Raw genomic sequence first — 21,064 nt, forward strand, 5'->3', positions numbered from 1 at the left:
CTGCACAGTGATCAGTGGTGATACTTTTGGGCTGAAGTCATAAACAGTCTAAATAGAAATGTATGTTCTCCTTTTGTAGACATGGACACTTCACCTCACCTGTATATTAGATTTGTATTACATTTTTAGCAATTTGTCTTATGTCAGTCATTGCCCCAAGATAACAACAGAACCCTGGCTGAGCAATGATGTGAACGGGTGATATTTTAAGGATGCTAGTCATGTCAATAGTCATGTGTTGTTATTTCTTTTTATCTTGTGAACTTGATCCAGTGATGCTGAATATAGTAGCAACAATATAACAATGGTAGAAGAGCAGAACTCATTGTATGATTCTGTTTACTTTGAAAAGTAACTAAACATAAAAAATACTGCCATGATTTACACAATGAATACACCATGATTTCCCACCGATTATATTATTTCACAGAAACATAGAAGAGTGTTGGTAGAAACAAACAGCACATGGTCCATCTAGTCTAGTTAATACATTAGGATAGATATCGACTCATTAATAGATTTGGGAGGTGGGATTTCTCATTGATATACAATATGTATTTTGTTTTGAATTGTTGCAAAATTTTGAGTGCTCAAAACATTTTTACTTTTTGGAGATGTACACAATTCTGACTTTCCCTTTTTAACAGAGTATATATTGTGTGCTATATTTATTGAAATCGAAAAAAAAGTTGCACTCTGACACCACACAGGGGTGGTTCATTTCAAGCTTAGATCAAGGGACAGTGTCTTATATGGTTTATGTACTATTAGCATAGAATGTCTGGGAGGGAATCGGCACTGTGTTCAGGACTCCAGGTCCAGATGGGTGCTCTGCTGCTGGGGACAGGACTAAATGTCCCATGAACTTCACATCCAAAAAGAAAAAGAAGCCACACTCCAAAGTAATATAAAATGACTGTGGTTTATTCACCCATCTAGTGAATAGTGCTACGTTTCGGTCTTCACAATGAGACCTTTCTCAAGCCAATTAAACAGCCTACATCACTTCCTTTTATATGATGCTTGCCAGTGATGTCAATGATTACAATTTGCATAATATATTCATATAAACAAACACCAGAAAATACAATCATATACAGTGTAATACATCATTTCCAGTACAACACCTAGTGTTAAACAATACATAGTGTACAATATATCTCCACATTCTGATCTTCAGTTATATCACAACTTCATCCAATATAACCATATTTCATCATAAAGTGGGTTGTGACTCACCCGATCATTCTTAGTGTCATGTATATGCCCCCATCCTCCCTTCAACACGCTGCCTCCACTTGTAAAAAAACAAAGAGCGCAGGACCGGAACAAACATCCACTCCTCCTGCGCTCTGGCAATGTTTCTCCAGGGCAGCAGCGGACCAGCCGCCATCGCATGTACTCGCGCATGCGCCCAATGTTCACACATCCAAGTCGGCAGTCAGACTATGGGAGAAACCATGCATCAACTTCAGCGCATGCGCTGTATGAGTTCCCCAATGTGTGCAGCCATCTTGGGTATGGGAAAAAAGACTTCAAATGCCCACTTCTTTAAAAATATATGGAGCAATAACTGGCATCATAATAATCATTTGGGGAATAACAAAATATCTCCCATCCTAATCAAAATTGTAATACTTTATAACTAACTCAATATTCTATGTATAGGTGAGTCCCTCAATAAAAAAAGGTCACACGTATACATAAATTTGGTCCCGTCCGTGAGATATCTAAAATATATCATGGCCCGTGACATACATAGTCATGAATGTCAGGGGGGTGTACAAACCACTCTCCAGCCCGTGCCACTTAGAGATGTAATAGGAGTATCACATGGACGGATATGGTGGAGGAGAAACAGATTATCTGTCACCCCCCACCAAAGCACGCCCACATGTATAACCAACCCATAATCACACTAGGCATGTTCATGCAATGTATATAACATTGCCTGACCCGTGATACAAAGTTATATCCACATTAGTGAGGGACTCTCAGAAACAATTAAACACTAATTAGGGAGATATATTGACTCCCAATTACTAGGGAGATATACTGACCCCCAACAACTTATGAAAAAGCCATCCAGTTATACAACAACTATAATCATACAAAGAAAATTATTTATTGGGCACAAATTATAAACAAAGTATTGCGCTTGGTGTGGCAGATGGTCCTCTGTCTTCCAAGAAAAACATCAACTGGAAAATTCTCACACTATAGTGTTCTTGAGCTTCAGCAGATACTGCAATCGTGTTGTAGAGTGTCCATTGGGGTTCCATGTAAATACAAATCATAATGTGTCCCGAAAATACTGTGAAAAAATAAATAAGTGTCAGAAAGACAAAAAGGAAAAATGTATACAAACAATATACTGATGAATTGATGAATAAACAACAACCTTGATCCATCAGGTTCACATCACTAGGCATGATACTATATAATATTTCACATGTACGGTTTCATTGGAATATCAATATTCAATCCTGCAGGTTGTAAAGCACATAACTCATCAATCCAAACAAGTTCACTTTTCTTCAGAATTTTTTCCCTATCTCCCCCCCGTCTGAGTCGGGGTACATGATCAATAATCATGAATCTCAATTGGTCTAGGGACTGGAAATTCAGTCTTACCTGTCCTTATAATGGATTTATGATTATTGAGTCAAAGTTTACAAGCAGTGGTTGTCTCACCAACATAAATCAATGGACATGGACAAGTTAAAACATAAATGACATATTCTGATTTGCAAGTGACATGGTGGTGTGACATTCTGTACTCACTGTCTTCCTTAATTATCAATTTACAATTTTCACAATTCATACATGGATAGCATCCAGGTTTAAATGTTGTGGCTAACAAATCCGTACAGACCAACTTGTCCCTGAGATTTGGAGCCCTTCTATAGGCCAAAATCAGGGGTATAGTCAACACAGAAATGATTTCAAAAGAATGGGCGAGAATACTCCAGTGTGTACATATACTCTGATTTTGTCACTCATGGGAGTGTTTGTAGACACAAAAGGAATACGTTTAGCCGCATTCTCATCCTGGACATTTGTATGTAAAATATAATCTCTCTTCAGTGCATCAACCCTGCGTTTATGTAAGTGCACTATTTGTTTCAGGTAACCTCTTGCTGTAAATTTCTGCCCCATATCTCTAAGTCTATCGTCAAGGGTGTCTGGGTCCTCAACTATCCTCTTCACCCTGAGGAACTGACTATATGGTAGCGACTTTACCTTGCCCCTCGGGTGTGCACTGTCAAAACGCAGGAGGTTATTCCTATGTGTTGGCTTGACAAATAAATCGGTTACAAACTTGCCATTCTCCACACTCACCCAGGTGTCCAGGAACTGGATTCCGGTCCTGGATGCCACCATGGTGAAATATATGTCACCATCTATGTCATTCAAGTTTGTGAAGAAGACATTTAATTCTTCTTCTGTGCCACTCCAGATCACGAAGACGTCATCTGTATACCGCCACGACCTTGTCACTTTGTCAAAGTGGTGTGATGTGTATATATAGATTACTCTTCCATGTCCGCCATTACAATGTTGGCGTACATAGTGGCCATATTCGACCCCATAGCCATAACCCTTAATTGCATATAATACTTGCCCCTAAATAAAAAATAGTTACTAGTCAAAATAATCTCGACCAAACCAAGAATAAATTCTTGGCAATCTGCAGAGTGTTAACTGTTGTTCAATACTTTGGTGATACTCTGTATACATCTATCATGACTGATAGAGGTATACAAACTCACCACATCAAATTAGACCAGCATGCAATCGGTAGGGTGCTCAGTCTCTCTCAACTTCCCCAAGAAATCCGACGTGTCTCGGATATATGATTACAACATATTCTCAGAGGATCTTGTCGACATAGATAGCTGCCGGGCTGAGAATCGAGTCTCTGCCCGACACTATGGGTCGTCCCGGCGGGTTGTGAAGACTCTTATGAACCTTGGGCAGCATATAAATCATAGGGGTCCTGGGGTGTTTAGGTAGTAGAAAGGTGTGTAGGTCCTCATCAATAGCATCAATCGCTAGAGCGGGATCGACAAGAGTTTTCAATCTCAGCTCCACCACATATTTGGGATCATAACTCACACATTTGTAAACATCCGAGTTCTGGATCTGTCTATATACCTCCTTCATGTAGTCAGATTTGTCCATGACAACCGCCCCACTTTTATCGCCAGGCTTGATGAAATTGTTGTCATTATGGACAATCCCTTGTAAAATCCTATGTTCAGATCTAGACATATTATTAAACCGTCTGGTACTACCTGTTTCTTTTCTCAACTTAGAAATGTCCTTTTCAACCAATGGTCTCAATAGCATCAGAAGTCACTGGAGGAACAAAATGGCTTTTATTATGGAGATTCACATCCCTCAATCGTAACTCACTAACATGTTCATCCAGTGACCTCATTACCCCCGTGGAATTGGCAGAAAACCAAACCTTAAGCTTGATACCTCTAATAAATGCAGTAAGATCAGCCTGTAACTGTACACAATCTACAACTAGTGTTGGACAGAAAGATAAATCACGGTTCAATATATCATATTCAGAAAGTACATGAGAAGAGATATTTACCACAAGGCTCTGTTCGTTACAAGATCCCTCTACTTGTTGGTCCCCATTCTGCCCCCTCTTTGCCCCGAGTGGTTTTCTTTTCTTCAGTTGCGGCCCCCTCTTCTTGCATGTCGCTTCTCTCTGGCGTGGTGTGTCTCTCTGTCCCTAAAAAAGGAACCTTGGGTGTTTTGTGACTTTCCTTTGGTAGTCGAAGACTTGGGTCCCCTTTTCTTCAGGCTTTGTGTCTCTGTTCCTTGCCAACTAGGCTAGATTTGGACTTGAAACATCAGGTTTGCCAGGTTTTGAGAAAGTGGAACTAACAATTGTGGCATTAAAAAGTAAGGTTTCCATTACATTAGTCAGAGATGTTTCCACAGATTTGGGTTACTGGCTTTGAAAGCAGAAATCAAATGTTTTAGAATGAAAAAAATAAGTCTTCACCACAATGTCTCTATAATGCAGGAGAAAGAAGACTGGAGAAAAAGGTATGGAAAAGTCAGTAAAAGAAAAGGTTAGTTTCTAAACTTTTCTTTAAAAGGGAGAACAAATTGGGTAATAAAAAATTGTAAAAATGGTTCCCTTGCCAGCACAACCTTTTCAGTAATGAGAAGGGACAATGGATATCATCTGATTGAGGTAGGAAATGACCTTGTATCATTTAGAAAATGTTTTATAATATTGTCTCCTGTAGGTCAAATAAAGAGACATTCATGTCTTGTTGTGTGGGGAAAAGCATAGAGCCCCAAGGGGAGTCTTAGAATGGGAAAAATAGAAGGGGGTAGGAAAGAAGTCAGTTGAAGCTGATTGGCTTTCCGGGAGACAATAGGGCAAAAATTGAATGTGTTGTTCAAGGACTTCAGAAATAGTCAAGCTCCTAGTCAAGCTCCATCACAAATAAAGTCCAGAGAACATTATCAACCAAAAACCAGATTATGTAGACCCTAGCAGAAGACCAAGTTTCTGAGAATAGGAAATACATGCCTATACAGATAATGTAGCTTCAATGGATACACCAGCTCAACATGGCACAGGAACGACTCTCAGTGCAGCCAAGTAAGAAGATAAAACTTTAATCCCAAGGCTGAAGAAGCTGCGCAAGCGCAGTGAAGCACGTTACATCTTGGAATTAAAGTTTAATCTTCTTACTTGGCTGCACTGTGAGTCGTTCCTGCGCCATGTTGAGTCGGCGTGTCCGTTGAAGCTACCTCTACCTGCATACACTATCCAGCCGGAGGGCAACGGACGTCTCCCTATTACTTACACGCACTACCATTGTTGTGTATGTGGCTACACAACACATCAGGGTGAGCGGCTTTCATGCTTCTCTATCATTTATGTGTCCCCTGGTTTAACTACACTATGGAGCGCTCTCACTCTTGCTTTTAGAATACAGGTAATGGACAGTGAGCCACATGACCTTACTATAAATTCTAATCTTCAGTTTGTCTTCCTGTACATTTTTTTAATCTGTTTATGGGATTGCTTTTTCATTTGAGGCATTGTTCCCCTTTCTAATGCCCAAATGTCTCTTAGCTAGATTTGGACCGAATTAATGCACAGTCACTATTAACAATTATGGACTGATACAATGAATTGTCCCAACTGTGGACTGAGCCAATGTACAGGGTGGGCCATTTCTATGGATACACCTTAATAAAATGGGAATGGTTGGTGATATTAACTTCCTGTTTGTGGCACATTAGTATATGTAAGGGGGGAAACTTTTCAAGATGGGTTATGACCATGGCGGCCATTTTAAAGTTGGCCATTTGGAATCCAACTTTTGTTTTTTCATTAGGAAGAGGGTCATGTGACACATCAAACTTATTGGGAATTTCACAAGAAAAACAATGATGTGCTTGGTTTTAACGTAACTTTATTCTTTCATGAGTTATTTACAAGTTTCTGACCACTTATAAAATGTGTTCAATGTGCTGCCCATTGTGTTGGATTGTCAATGCAGCCCTCTTCTCCCACTCTTCACACACTGATAGCAACACCGCAGGAGAAATACTAGCACAGGCTTCCAGTATCCATAGTTTCAGGTGCTGCAGAATGGGTAAAACAAAAATTGGAACAGGACCCTCAGTTTAGGCAGAAGATTTTGTTCAGTGATGAGGCAAACTTTTATGTGAATGGTGAAGTTAACAAACAAAACCACCGCTATTGGTCTGACACTAACCCACATTGGATAGATCCCTCCAAGACTGTTGGAACACAAAAATTGATGGTATGGTGTGGTATATGGGGTACAAAGATAGTGGGGCCATTCTTCATCAATGGAAACCTCAAGGCCACTGGATATGCGAAATTGCTACATGATGATGTGTTTCCCTCTTTATGCATTGAAGCTGGCACGTTCCCTGAGTTTTTCCAGCAAGATGGTGCACCACCACATTATGGGTGTCAGGTCTGAGCATTCCTAGATGAACAGTTTCCTGGAAAGTGGATTGGTCGTCGTGGGCCAGTTGAATGGCCCCCAAGGTCTCCTGATCTGACCCCCTTAGATTTTTATCTTTGGGATCATCTGAAGGCAATTGTCTATGCTGTGAAGATACGAGATGTGCAGCACCTGAAACTACGGATACTGGAAGCCTGTGCTAGCATTTCTTCTGCGTTGTTTCTATCAGTATGTGAAGAGTGGGAGAAGAGGGTTGCATTGACAATCCAACACAATGGGCAGCACATTGAACACATTTTATAAGTGGTCAGAAACTTGTAAATAACTCATGAAAGAATAAAGTTACGTTAAAACCAAACACATCATTGTTTTTCTTGTGAAATTCCCAATAAGTTTGATGTGTCACATGACCCTCTTCCTAATGAAAAAACTAAAGTTGGATTCAAAATGGCCGACTTCAAAATGGCCGCCATGGTCATAACCCATCTTGAAAAGTTTCCCCCCTCACATATACTAATGTGCCACAAACAGGAAGTTAATATCACCAACCATTCCCATTTTATTAAGGTGTATCCATAGAAATGGCCCACCCTGTAGATTCACTACCAAGGATAGTGGATCGATTCGACAAAGCAACACCTAAGCTTACTTGTGCTATTTAGAATGTATAAAGGGGGTAGTCATCCATTTCTGTTTGACCGATTTTTGACAAATTTATTAGGGTTATGTATTTACCGCTAATATGTTATTATGTTAAATCTGAGACAAATCTATTAAGGAGTTTTCAAGTTATCACAGACAATACATAGACAAAATCCATCTGAGTTGAACAGTAGACCTACCTATGTTATGTCAATAAGATATAGATCAGTCCACTGCTTATTGTGTCACCTCACCTTTTAGGGAATCTGTCAGCTGCAATTCACGTTACAAACTGCTGACACTGTTAGATAACTGTTATGGGAAGGAGACAAAGGGAACATTTCTCAGATCTGTCTGTGCTTCCTTAACATAGAAAATGCTTTAATTCACTGGTGCAAAGTGTCAAAAAGGTGTTTCCAAAAACCCCTAAAGTGCTGAGGGTGTGAACACCTCCTATCTCTATCCCTGGTGGATGAACTGTCAGCTGGGAGGTGAGCCCTGCTTCTACATCTCACACCCATGCACAATTTGTATGTACAGCCCAGTAATGAGATTTGGAAACAGACCTCAGCTTCTGGCTGACTGTCAGTCAAGCAGAGACAAGGATAGGAGTCGAGATGGGGATGTGTTCCAGCCTTCAGCACTATGGGAATGTCTTTTTGACGCCTATCACCAGAGAATAAAATAATTTTTTCACCTTATGGAAACATAGACAGCTATATGAAAGGTAACACTTTATTCTCTATGAAAGGTCTCTATGTTCTGTTCTCTAACTGTCACTGTCAACAACAACCACCATCATTACCACAATAGACCATAAATATACAGTTACATAAGGTGACGTCTTCTCTGATTGAAATCGCTCACTTTCCTTTTTCTTCTTCATCCAGCCCAGACCGTCATGATGATTTCTTCCAGCCACAGCTCCTTTCTGCAGAACGTTTTCTGGTTCTGTAATTTTCCAAGACCTATAATGCCCCAAACCGTGTTAATGCCCTCCTTGGTGTCCCACATAGTAAAGTTGGTAGATAAGTGGGTTGGGGAAGAGTCAGTAAGTCCCACCCAATAGGAAGTTAGGGTGCTCCTGTAGGTAGACAGGGTCTTACAGGTAGTTTCCCCAATCACATAGGTGCCCCGAGTAGGTAGGGCCCCTCCAGAGAGTGTTTCCCTTGTAGGTAAATCCCCCAGATAGCTCTCCCCTGTATGAAAACCCCTATATAACCTATGTAGTAGGTAGCCCCCCAATTAGCTTGGTAGTTATTCCCCATATTAGCTAGGCAGGAATGTAGAAGATTGTAGGCAAGGTAGGCAGCAGTTCCCCCATATTGGGTAGGCAGCAGTTCCCCCACATTAGGTAGGCAGCAGTTCCCCCACATTAGATGGGCAGCAGTTCCCTCCCATTAGACAGGCAGCAGTATCCCTACATTAGGTAGACAGCAGTTCCCCCACATTAGATAGGCGGCTATTTCCCCACATTAGATGGGCAGAAGTTTCCCCACATTAGATAGGCAGAAGTTCCCACACAATAGATAGGCAGAAGTTCCTCGACATTAGATAGGCTGAAGTTCCCCCACTTTCCCCCACTTTAGATGGGCAGCAGTATCCCCACATTAGGTAGACAGTAGTTCCCCACATTAGTTGGGTATCTATTTCCCCACTTTAGATAGGCAGCAGTTCCCCCACATTAGATAGGCAGTAGTTCCTCCACGTTAGATAGGCAGCAGTCCTCCACATAAGGTTGGCAGCAGTCCCCCACATTAGGTAAGCAGCAGTTCCCTCACATTAGATAAGCAGCAGTCCCCCACCATAGGTAGGGAGCAGTCCCCCACATTAAGTAGGCAGCAGTCCCTCACATTAAAGAGGCAGCAGTACTCCCACCCAAGGCAGGCAGCAGCACCCCCACCCAAGGGACACAGCAGTAAAGGCAGTCACAACCCCCCCCCCCTGTGCCTGCCTGCTGCCGCAGCCGCACACCTGCCTGCCGTGCTTGCCTTCAGCTGTTCGGGTCCTCTTCCTCGGTCAGCACCCTCTGCACGGCCTCTTCTTTCTTCTTCCTCTGCCCTCTGACGTCTGATGATGTCACTCATGCACTGTAGTGCAGAGGAAGGGTACAGCCTCTTGCGTCTACTGGTTTACTGTAGCCATGGGCTACCTTGATTACAGTCTGGATTTTTAAATGTAACTTCTACCTAGAGCTAGAGGACAACATTTTCTCCTTGTTGCCTTTCGATTAAATAGACTGGCTCCAATTTAATCCATTAAAAAGATAACAGCCAGGTTGATCTTTATGTCCAATGCAACATAAGAAACAAACTAGATCAATGTTAGCTAGCAAATGTATATTAACATTATTATTTTCCTTTTATATTCTGGGATTTAACTGTCAATTGCTAATATGTCTATCATTCCATAGCACTTGATACCAGATATTCATGTATAAAGAAAACACAGTACAATGATATATTACATACCATACTTAAACTCTAGGTAAAAAATGTAATCTTCAGCTGGTTGAGTGATCCTCTCATAAAACACATTGGTATTATAACTGGAGAAACAGATTATCTTGTGTGTCGTTGCTTCTTAAATTAGTCAAACTGCTTGACATGTACATATGGATCACATATGTAAACTTATAGCTTTCAAGTTTTGACATTCTGTTCTTACATAAACAGGCATTTGATACTGAACAGACTTAAGAGCTTACTATTTCTTTTAATAGTGGAACAATACTATCATATCTTTATGAGACATCGGAAAACCATTCGATTCAGTAAGTTAAACAATGTATTACGTAGTGTACAGTATGTAATGCACATGTAAGCAGAATATTACCTAACATTTAAGAAATTCTATTTATAAATCTGTTTAATTAATTCTAATTAATCATTCTGATCCTTAAAGTATAAACCATACGGCTATGGATGCATAGTAAGCACTTGATCACTGAAGCTTACGGACTTAATACTTTTTCTGATGCATTCTAATAACATGTGGTTAGTAATATGACTGTAGATGAGTGAATTTTTAGAAAAATTTGATTCGGACGATTCGACAAATTTTCACAAAAAATTTGTTTCGGTCCAAATTTATTTGCGGCGACTCGCTATTAAAAATGGCTATTTCTGGCCTACAGAGAGCCTCAATAGGGGTGGAGAACACTTTGCCCTGCTGTAACACACATAGGGTGTGTGCTGGGTCAGTGAAATAATACTGTTATTCATGCAGATCAGTATGACATGCAGATCAGAGGCGTCACTATTGAAATCACTGTCACAGAGCGGCACTATGACAGAGCCTGGAGGTGGCATCAGGATGAGGAGACCATATAGTGGCTGACTGAAACAGCGTGGAGGTGGCGGCAGCATGAGGAGACCATATAATGGCTGAATGACACAGTGTGGAGGTGGTGGCAACATGAGGATACCATATAGTGGCTGAATGAAACAGTGTGGAGGTGGCAGCAGCATGAGGAGAACAAATAGTGGCTGAATGACACAGCCTGGAGTTGGCAGCAGCATGAGGAGACCACATAATGGCTGAATGACACAGCCTGAAGTTGGCGGCAGCATATAGTGACTGAATGACACAGCCTGGAGTTTGCGGCAGCATAAGGAGAACAGATAGTGGCTGAAAGACACAGCCTGGAGGTGGCGAAGCATGAGGAGACCATATAGTGCCTGAATGACACAGTGTGGAGGTGGCGGCAGCATGAGGAGACCATGTAGTGGCTGAATGACACAGCGTGGAGGTGGCGGCAGCATGATGAGAACATATAGTGGCTGAATGACACAGCCTGGAGTTGGCAGCAGCATGAGGAGACCACATAGCGGCTGAATGACACAGCCTGGAGTTGGCAGCAGCATATAATGGCTGAATGACACAGCCTGGAGTTTGGGGCAGCAGTAGGAGAACATATATAATGGCTGAATGACACAGTCCAGAGTTGGCGGCAACATGTGGAGAACATATGGTGGCAGTATGAGACGGCTTGGAGCTGGCTGAAACAGGAAGCGGCATGCCACTGGGTGATGTAGCAGGCTGGACCACCACATTGAAGCCACGGTTCTCCCAGGCCGCTTTACGGTGATGCTGCATTTGTTGATTCAAGGCAGTGGTGCCAACATTAGGACCCTGTTCACGCTTCACCTACTGCCGACACATCTTGCATGTGGCCAGGTTGACATCCTCCGGATGCTTGATGAAAAACTGCCACACCGCCGAGTAGGCAAGGTAGGCTGCAAAGCAGGTGGTCTACCCCAAGCACATTTGGCTCCAGACTTTCTGCATCTGCCACCATACTGACTGCCAACCATGCTACCACCTTGCTGGCTCAGCTGCTGTCTCACCGGCAACCTGCAACCCTCTTCTCCTGATGATGATGAAGGTCCTTCTGCACCCAGCTCCCAAGTGCGATTGGCTTCAACATCTTCGAGTTGTGTCTTCACGTCACAGATGTCCTCCTCAGGTTTCTCAACAGTGTCTGCTTCAGGAGCCTGAACGCTTCCAATACCAACGCCCACACCACTCTCCTCATCACTCCTTGCCCGCCTAGCGGAGGAAGCGGCGGTATGTCTCCTCCACTTCTTGGCTGGCAGTGGCTGCCGACTGTCCTCTAGTAGATCGCCCTCACTAAATAGGGGAGCTGAACCCACAGCATAAGATACTTCTGTGGGGGAGGGAACTGCATAGGACAGAGGCAATGGGAGGACAGGGATTGCTTCCGGGCCATGCCAACTGAGGGTTGTGTCTAAGGAACCCACGGACTGTTGACTGGGGGTGTCAGGTGTCACTTGGATGGAAGTGGATGACCGTGTTAACCAATCAATGACAGCAGATGGGTCATGACCGCTAGCTGACTAGACACGACCGCTAGCTGATACCAGGAGCTCAGGCCTCTCGTTGCCACTCCTGCTGCCACTTGCCCCTAGTCTGCTGCGACTTCTGCCTGATGAATTTAGGCCTCTGCTAATCCTATGTGCACGTCCTCGCACTTCTCTGCCTGACATACTTAGTGCGTATATGAGTGGAGTACAATATGCTCCATTATGCTTCAAACAGTATTTGTCTACAAAACCAGCAGGTGTGTACTTTTGCCTGGCCTTTCACAGTATCTAGGCCCTTAAGACTTTAACAGGAACAAAATTGTACACCACTTAGATGTATGTATGTGGTATGCACTTATGAGGGGATGATAATGCGCTCCAGTAAGCTTAACCTCTTCAGGACACAGGGCGTATGGATACGCCCTGCATTCTGAGTCCTTAAGGACCGAGGGCGTATCCATACGCCCGTGGGAAATCCGGTCCCCACCGCTAGCCGGTTGGGGACCAGAGCCGGATGCCTGCTGAAATCATTCAGCAGGCACCCTGGCACATCGCCCAGGGGGGTACTGAGACCCCCCCATGTCGGCGATCGGAGTAAATCGCATGTCAATTCAGACATGCGATTTTCTCCAATTCCGGGCTGATCGGGTCTCTGGTGACCCGATCACCCGGAAAATAGGGTTGATCTGAGCTGTCAGCAACAGCCCCGATCAGCCTAAAGGATAGGAGTGAGCTCGCAAAGCTGCGATCTCCTCCTATCCCTTGGCATTAGTCAGAACGGAGTTCTGACCAATGGCAGCGCAGGACAGGTGGTTGCCATGGCAACCCCCCGTTCTGCCCGCCCCTGGATGTCGAACGGAACTGAGAAGAAGATGGAGGCCGTACCTGCAGGAGAAGATGCCTGGGGACCTGGGATCTTCGCTGGAGCCTGCTAGATCTTTGCTCAGGTGGGGAATCGACAGTGGGGGGGGGGGGGGGGGAATTGAAAGTGAAAGTAAAACGATCTTTACTGTGGCAACCACTAGGGGGGCCAAAGTGCAACTCCCAGCATGCCCAGACAGCCAAAGGCTGTCTGGGCATGCTGGGAGTTGTAGTTTTGCAGCATCTGGAGTGTCACAGTTTGGAGACCACTGTTACAGTGGTGCCCAAACAGTAGCCCTCCAGATGTTGCCAAACTACAACTCTCAGCATGCCTCGACTGCCCAGGCATGCTGGGAGTTGTAGTTCTGTAACATCTGTCCCTTCAGAATTAGCAATTATTATGAAATTTTTGAAAATTGCTGCTCTACTTTGAAGCCCTCTAATTTTTTCAAAAAGCAAAAGTATGTCCATTTTATGATGCCAACATAAAGTGGACATATTGTATTTGTGAAGAAAAATAAAATTTATTTGGAATATCCATTTTCCTTACAATTAGAGAGCTTCAAAGTTAGAAAAATGCTAAATTTACAACATTTTCATGAATTTTTGGGATTTTTCACCAAAAAAGGATGCAATTAACGCCGAAAATTTACCACCAAAATAAAGTAGAATATGTCACGAAAAAACTATCTCAGAATCAGAATATTCGGTAAAAGCGTTTTTGCGTTATTAATTCGTAAAATGACGGTGGTCATAATTGCAAAAAAGGGCTCAGTCCTTAAAGGGTAGCTCCCACCATCCATTTTTTCTTTCTTTCTGTCCCTGCCCATTGCCCATCTCTCCCTAACCCCTCCCTCCCTTTACATTTTTTTTTACTATATTAAAATCCCTTTTTGTCTGCCTAGTGTGCTCACTACCAGGCAGACTTCCCCAGCAGGCACCACGTCACTGATGCCTGCTGTGGCTGGCACTTCCGCCCTTAGCTCACTATACAGGGTGCCTCCAGCTGTTTCACCACTACAACTCCCAGCTTGCCCTGACATCTACTGGCTGTCAGGGCATTCTGGGAGTTGTAGTGGTGAAACAGCTGGAGGCACCCTGTGGTGAAAACAATAACTTTATTAGCGCAGCAGTGCTACTTCGGGAGCAGCAGCAGCAGCGGCGGCGGCGCTCTCCCGAACTCCGCTCCCCACCCCCATACCTCTAGTGCTGAGCGGCGGCACTCCCCCGAACCCCGCTTCCCCCACCCCATTCCTCCAGTGGTGAAGACTTACCGGAGGATCAATGAGCTGCCTCTGGACAGGGTAACGGCCTCCGGACAGGGTAACGGGGGTGGGCGGGCGGGGACGCGCGCGAGGCCAGTGGAGCTGGCAAATGCGCGCAGCCCCAGCTATCAGCGTGCTCGCTCTCGCCTGTCTGATTGACAGGCGGGAGCGAGCACCGCAGTGACTGGATTTCCACTCATTGCCAGGCTGAAATAAGTCGAAATCCAGTAGTGACGTCACTGCAGAATTCATTCGGCCACTAGGAGGGCGACCCCTAGTGGCCGAATTTAAAAGTGATTTTAAACTTGTTTAAAATCACTTTTTTAAATTAAAGTATATTAGAGATATGTTGTAGTACTTAAGTACTACAACATATCAATTTTTAGATTTCATGACAGTGCCCATTTAAGGTAAAAAAGGGCTGCGTCCTTAACCCCTTAAGGACTCAGGGTTTTTCCGTTTTTGCACTTTCGTTTTTTCCTCCTTACCTTTTAAAAATCATAACCCTTTCAATTTTCCACCTAAAAATCCATATTATGGCTTATTTTTTGCATCGCCAATTCTACTTTGCAGTGACATTAGTCATTTTACCCAAAAATGAACAGCGAAACGGAAAAAAAAATCATTGTGCAACAAAATAATTAAAAAACGCCATTTTGTAACTTTTGGGGGCTTCCGTTTCTACGCAGTGCATATTTCGGTAAAAATTACACCTTATCATTATTCTGTAGGTCCATACGGTTAAAATGATACCCTACTTATATAGGTTTGATTTTGTCGCACTTCTGGAAAAAATCATAACTACATGCAGGAAAATTTATACGTTTAAAATTTCATCTTCTGACCCCTATAACTTTTTTATTTTTCCACGTACATGGCGGTATGAGGACTCATTTTTTGTGCCGTGATCTGAAGTTTTAACCGGTATGATTTTTGTTTTGATCGGACTTTTTGATCACTTTTTATTCATTTTTTAATGGTATAAAAAGTGACCAAAATACGCTTTTTTGGACTTTGGAATTTTTTTGCGCGTACGCCATTGACCGTGCGGTTTAATTAATGATATATTTTTATAGTTCGGACATTTACACACGCGGCGATACCACATATGTTTATAATTTTTTTTTTACACTGTTTAATTTTTTTTATTTTTACGCAGATACCACATATGTAAATTAGTATTTTTATTTACAGTTTTTTTTTTTTTTTTATGGGGAAAAGGGGGGTGATTCAAACTTTTATTAGGGAAGGGGTTAAATGACCTTTATTAACCCTTTTTTTTTACATTTTTTTGCAGTGTTATAGGTCCCATAGGGACCTATAAAACTGCACACACTGATCTCCTATGCTGATCACTGGCGTGTATTAACACGCCTGTGATCAGCATTATCGGCGCTTGACTGCTCCTGCCTGGATCTCAGGCACGGAGCAGTCATTCGTCGATCGGACACCGAGGAGGCAGGTAAGGGCCCTCCCGGTGTCCGATCAGCTGTTCGGGACGCCGCGATTTCACCGCGGCGGTCCCGAACAGCCCGACTGAGCAGCCGGGTCACTTTCAGTTTCACTTTAGAAGCGGCGGTCAGCTTTGACCGCCGCTTCTAAAGGGTTAATACCGCACATCGCCGCGATCGGCGATGTGTGGTATTAGCCGCGGGTCCCGGCCGTTGATGACCGACGCGATATGATGCAGGATCTCGGCGCGATCCCGCTTCATATCGCGGGAGCCGGCGCAGGACGTAAATATACGTCCTGCGTCGTTAAGGGGTTAATGGGTTAAAACTGTATTTGTCTACAACACCAGCAGGTGTGTACTTTTGGCTGGCCTTTAACAGTAACTAGGCCCTTAAGACTTTAACAGGAACAAAATGGTACACCACTTAGATGTATGTGTGTGGTATGCACTAATGAAGGGAGGACAATGCACTCCAGTACGCTTAAAAGAGTATTTGTCTACAACACCAGCAGGTGTGTACTTTTGCCTGACCTTTCACAGTATCTAGGTCCTTAAGACTTTAACAGGAACAAAATGGTACACCACTTAGATGTACGCACAGGTTACACTTAATAGAGGACAATATGCTTTTAGTGCTCTGCTCACCCTATCTGGCTGGCTACTATTAGTTTTTCAGTTGTTGTACACACCAATGCTGCACTTTCTTTCTTAATCTCACTCCCTTTCCGATAAGTGCTTCTAGGCTGGATTTGGGCTTGAGGTGAATCGCTGCTGTCAAAAAGCTTTTCTGTGCAACACACTGCTCTCTGTCTCTCTCTGCAATAGAACGCTGATGTGACTGGGAGGTGAATCGCTGCTGTAAAAATGCTTTTCTGTGCAACACACTCTGCTGTCTGTCCCGCTCTCTCTCTCAGCAATAAAAGGCTGAAGTGACTGGCCGCAAGATGGCTGCCGATTATATAGGGCTGTGACATCACAAGGGTGGCTGGCTGCTGATAGGCTACATGCTGCATGTGAGTCATCCTGCTTACCCTTGTTTCCGCCTTCCCAGGATTCATTGCACCATGTCCTCACATATGGATATGCCATTTTAGGTGCCCTGGAGCCTGGACCACATGTAGTTTAATGAAGCGATTCCTGGCAATATTCGCATTCTTGCGAATCAAATTTATCCTGAAATTCGTAACGATTTCGGATTCGTCAGATTTGATTTGCTCATCCCTAAATTCCTAAATATGACTAGTATCTATTACATAGGAACATGGTTTGTAAGGTTGAAAAAAGACTTCATTACTAAACACATCATTACTCCTTTTCTGTGTTATGCATGTTGGACCCCCTAAGTGTTCCCAATCTTCAGCTGTCTAGTTTTGGTGAGCCAGGTCTATAGCTGCGACATCACTTTCCACTTCATAGGCAATAGGATTAGTGACTGCTGTGTTTTCCTGTGGCTGTAGTACATTCACTTCAAGGTTGAACATGTCATGTGTGTCTCCAATATGCTCTACCACTGTTGTGATTTTTATAATATTAACATTTACTAATATTGTTGACTACAATGATAATGTTTATGCATGTAGCAACAAATCCTGGCTTATCGTTGAAACGTTTATGTACATACACTAGGAACAGCAGTGGTGAGGGATCAGGACAGGTGAGTATTGTTACAATTATGAGGGACATTTATCAATGTTTGCTTATGTATTCTTTTTTTTAGTAATTTTTTCCTTACTTTTGTTTTGCTTATGTGCGACGTATTTATCAACTGGTTTCAGACTGTTGATAATTTTCTTTCACGTAAGCAATTTTTCCTTTTTTACTTTGGTAGTAGCTTTTTCTGCTCCATGTTTGAGCTGGAGTAAATTTAGTCAATTTTTAACCCTGTTGCGACTTTTTTTTGCGCAGTTGCGACTGTCGCAGTTGATAAATACCTGACTATCCGCAGTCCATTTTAAAATTATTACTACGTAGTTAATCTTTTGAAAACTTGCTTTTCTCGCTTTCCATGTCAAAATGTCGCGAAAAATCGCATAGTCGCAGTTGCGATAATTTTGAGACAATTGTAGTAAAGAAAACCTGACTAAACCCATTGATAAATGTCCATCTATATGTTTACAGCACCTGGAGTCATTAACAAAAAAAATATAAAAAATTGGAAAACCCCTGTTGTTTAAATCAAATATTTATATGTTACATAATGCATATTGGTTTTTCTAATTTTGAATATAACGACTTATATTTTTAAATAATCAGGGAATCATTCATTTTTCTTTTTGGCCACTAATCCTAATAAACTGAAACTTGCTTTTCTGTAGAGAAAACTTTTCAGCAGTCTCCTGCTTATTTTCAGATGCAGGATTACAGTAAAGATGACACCTATATAAATAAAATATAGTATCTTCACCTGAGGCCAGTCTGAAGTCAGTCTTACTCATAGCAGGGAAATGATGGCTGATGCACTCACGTATTTGCCTCTTACAATGCATCAGTAGATATTTTTAGTACTTTTCCCCATTTTAAAACTAACAGGCTATACGCAAAAAGTGTCAGAGGACAGGCATTTACCCAACACTCGCATAATACATTTGTGAATTCTAAAAGATGTTCATCTGTAAGGCATAAAATCAATATCACTACATTTTATCATCATTAACAGTATCCAATACTAAAATAGTCTTAAATATAACTTACTGTGGATGATTTTCATGTAGCGCTTCAGGATCACATGGAATCATATAAAGTGGACATTTTAAATGTATCTCTTGAAATAATTTGTATTATTCAGTAAATTTAAGGGGTGAAATAGTAACTGCAGGTAATGAATAATAGTAAACACTTAGAAGTCCAGAATAGGCGCAATTCACGCCAGACAATGATCCTTTTCAGCTCTCTCAAAAATCTCAGGCTGATCTGTTATTAAAAAGATTTCAGCCGCAATATGAATGTGCTGTAAAGGTCAATGACCTGAGGGTCCTCAGACATGAAATCATCTTGGTTATGTGTGTGATACGTCTGTTGAGCTGCTGTAATAGGAGCTGCTGTACATAAACTGTTAAAGTAACCTACTTCCAGAATGTTAGAGCCTTTTTAGTTCATGATGGAATTTTACATTGGTATTTCTCTCACATTACAGAAGGAGTTATTGACAAACAGTTTTATTGGTTCACTTTATCGTGAAGCTTCTTAAAGGGGTACTCTGCTGCTCAGCATTTGAAACAAACTGTTCCAAACGCTGGAACCGGCGCCGGGAGCTCGTGACGTGATAGCCCCGCTCCCTCATGATGTCACGCCCCGCCCACTCAATGCAAGTCTATGGGAGGGGGCGTGACAGCCGTCACTGAAAGGACATGCTGGGAGTTGTAGTCACAACGGTTAGCACGCTGGTGGTACTTGTGGGAGGGTGGCCGAGGAGTACATGTGGGAGTGTGGCCAGCTCCAAGGGATATGAAACTACACTGTAATTTCATATTTCCCGGGCTGGGCTGTGATTAGCCGAGACCGACCAGCCAATCCCAGCCCAGGCTAGGAAATATGAAATTACAGTGTAGTTTCATATTTCTGGCAGCCTGCGCTGCCCCGGCCGCTCATCTCCCACCCGCCACCGCTCATCTCCCCCGCGGTGGGGGGGAGGTGAGCGGCAGTGGGGGAGAGATCAGCAGCGGCGTGGGAGAGATGAGTGTGTGGGGGGGGGGGGGGGAAGGGGGGGCTGGGTGATGGAGATGAGGTGTGGTGAATTTTTAAATTTATGGGAGTTTTGTACTCCAGGTCAGACCTGGAGCAGACTTGCGACTTTTTATAAGGGGTTTGCAACTTTTTTTTGTCTATGTGCGACTTTCGCACATCATACATACCTGACCACTACAAAGTGAAAATTGAAATTTGCTTAGGTAAGGTTGTTTGTAACTGTTTGCTTGCCCACAAAAGACTTTTGTAAGCAAAAAAAAGCTTGAAATTCCTTGATAAACGTCCCCCATTGTCTTGCTGAAATGTCCACCCTTGCTTTATCTTCATCATCCTGGTAGATGGCAGCAGATTTTAGTTAAGAATGTCTTGGTAAATTTGTCCATTCATCCTTCCTTATATTATGTGAAGTTTGTCAGTACCATTTGCTGAAAAGCAGCCCCACACCATGATGTTCCCACCTCCAAACTGTTGGTATGTTGTATTTAGGGTGATGCGCAGTGTCATTTCTCTTCCAAAAATGGTGTGTTTTTTAGCATACAAACAGTTAAACTTTGCTGTTATCTTACCATACTTTTCCTCCCAGTATTTCACTGTCTTTTCCAAGTGTTGTACAGCAAACTTTAAAGAGTACCTGTCACCAAAAAAACTTTTCTAAACTAACTCAGGCTCTGTTCCCTAACTATCCTAACACCCCTCCAGCCCTTAAAAAAAGATTTCAGAGCTTTAAAAAGCTCTGTATCTTACCTTTATTCTTCTTTATCCTTGCTCAAATTGTGCAATCTTCTAGCAGGAGAAAGTGGGCATATCCCAGCAGGCATGACATCTCTGAAGTCTGCTAGGGGACCACTTCCACCCTCACATGTTTGCAGTGCTTTGATGAATAGAAGACCTCAGGCTCTGTGCATGTTTCAGTGAGGCTCTATGCATCTTTCAGTGAGGTTCTATGCAGCTTTCAGTGTGGCTCTGTGTAGCTTTGACTCTGTGCAGCTTTCAGTGAGGCTCTGCGTAGCTTTAAGTGAGGCTCTGTGCAACTGTCAATCAAGCTCAGAGCAGCCACAAGCACTTCCTGAGTTTGGTCTCCTGCCAGGCCAGGAGGAGACCAAACTCACTGTATTCATTGCAGCAGGGACCAGAACAGCACCAGATAGTGGCCGATTTTTCTATTACATTTTTAACATATTTATGTTGATAATTTTAAAAGCAAGTGAATGGGAAAGTGTCTGCTAATTACACAAGGAACACTATATTAAAAGTTTTATTTGGTGACAGGTACTCTTTAAACGTGCCTCTAAATGATTCTTGGAGTCATGCGTGGTGAGCGTGTATACAGGGCATGGCGCCAGA

General features: G+C 42.8%; 1 long non-coding RNA gene across 1 annotated transcript; it reads right to left on the reverse strand.

Annotated features, from left to right (window-relative positions):
- Positions 1-2,143: 2,143 nt before the first annotated feature.
- On the reverse strand, positions 2,144-16,905 carry LOC130357751 (uncharacterized). The gene is made up of 3 exons (XR_008889244.1): positions 16,682-16,905; positions 4,610-5,061; positions 2,144-2,314 (listed from the first exon to the last, which is right to left on the reverse strand). It is a non-coding gene; the product is annotated as an uncharacterized LOC130357751 (long non-coding RNA).
- Positions 16,906-21,064: the final 4,159 nt, after the last annotated feature.

This window comes from Hyla sarda, chromosome 2, assembly GCF_029499605.1.
Source record: "Hyla sarda isolate aHylSar1 chromosome 2, aHylSar1.hap1, whole genome shotgun sequence".
Classification (NCBI taxonomy): domain Eukaryota; kingdom Metazoa; phylum Chordata; class Amphibia; order Anura; family Hylidae; genus Hyla; species Hyla sarda.